Source organism: Triticum aestivum, chromosome 5B, assembly GCF_018294505.1.
Source record: "Triticum aestivum cultivar Chinese Spring chromosome 5B, IWGSC CS RefSeq v2.1, whole genome shotgun sequence".
NCBI lineage: Eukaryota > Viridiplantae > Streptophyta > Magnoliopsida > Poales > Poaceae > Triticum > Triticum aestivum.
In genome coordinates, this window is record NC_057807.1 from 409,350,302 (window position 1) to 409,351,699 (window position 1,398).

At 52.6% G+C, this 1,398-nt stretch overlaps 1 pseudogene; it reads right to left on the reverse strand.

Annotated features, from left to right (window-relative positions):
* Window positions 1–346: 346 nt before the first annotated feature.
* Window positions 347–899, reverse strand: LOC123114818 (uncharacterized; annotated as a pseudogene).
* Between the last annotated feature and the right edge of the window lie 499 nt (window positions 900–1,398).

A 1,398-nucleotide genomic window follows, 5' to 3' on the forward strand; every position in this document is an offset into this window, starting at 1 on the left:
ACCTTGGTCTCATCATTGAGGGAAATACCTACCGTCGCTATACTGCATCATCCCTTCCTCTTTGGGGAAATACCGACGTAGTTCTAGTAGACATCAGCGGAGGCAACAGTGAACCGACCTCCAAAAATTCCCCATGCTGCTGGCCAGGAGCGCTCGCCTCCAAGAACTCCCCTTGCCACTACTGGTACCGGCCACTGAGAACGTTCGTGGGCGATGCACCGCCCATGAAGTTCTGCCCTGGGGGCGGAGGCGGAGGCAGCGCAACATGACCTTGGCCAGCATGACGGAGAGCTGGCGGCGGCAGCAGCGCGACGATGACCTTCAGATGTGCTGTCGAGACCTTGGCTCAGACATGCTTCTTCTTCCCGTCGGGCCGCACTGGCACACCGTCCTCCCTGTAGATTTCCCTCAGCTCCTCGACGGTGGCGCGCGATGTGACGTAGACTCTGCCAAGTGCGGGGAAGCCCTTCTTGAGGCGACGCCATCCTTGGCGGTGGTGAATTCCTGCATGAGCCATGGTGTCTTCTCCTTTCGAGATGAGTCGCAGTAGAACCCAAAGCCGTTCTCCTCCACCGCCCAGTAACCGCTGGTGGTGACGCTGCGGTCGACGCGCTTGCTGATGCCCTCGCCCGAGATCTGGCTCTGGAACCTGGTCTAGCTGAGGAACCACCACGTGTGTTTGCCCGCGCGGCTGCTCGATGGCGTGTACTCCCGTGTGAGCACGTGGGGGTCAGCGCGATAGACGTCGTCGAAGATGTACCCCAGGCGTCAGGCATCTTCTTGTCGCCGGCAATCCAACGGTTGAGGAACCCCATGCTCTCCTCCCACGTCAAGCTGAAGTAGACGCCTGGGGGCAGCGGCTGCGGACGTGGCCGGAGATGGTTGTTCACCATGGCCATAGTGGTCCCTACGGCGTTGGTGGCGGCAGAGGTTGGTATCTCGGTTTGCTTTCTTGGTTTCTTGACGGTCGTTGAGTTGAACGGAGCAGGGTGGAGGGGGTCGAATGTGGGGACCAGGCTAGGCTTAAATGTGGGGAGGGGAAGTCCTATCGGTCGATCTGGCCCAGGCCCATTTGCTGGTTTTCTTGTTTGGGTTTGCTTGAATACACATTCTAACACACATGAACTTATATTCTTCCCTAAACAATGCTAATATTCTTCCCAAATATAACACGAACTTATATATTCTAACATAGACAACAAGTGTTATCAAATGCATGAATATTTTTTCAAAAACATGAATATTTTTCCATACAGGTGCACTATTTTTTAATACGCTATAAACATTTTTTATTTCATGTACATGAACTTTTTATCACATTTTCCTGGCAACAACATGATAAAAATTACATTAACATTTCTACATACGTGAAAATATATTTTCTGACGCATGAACAAT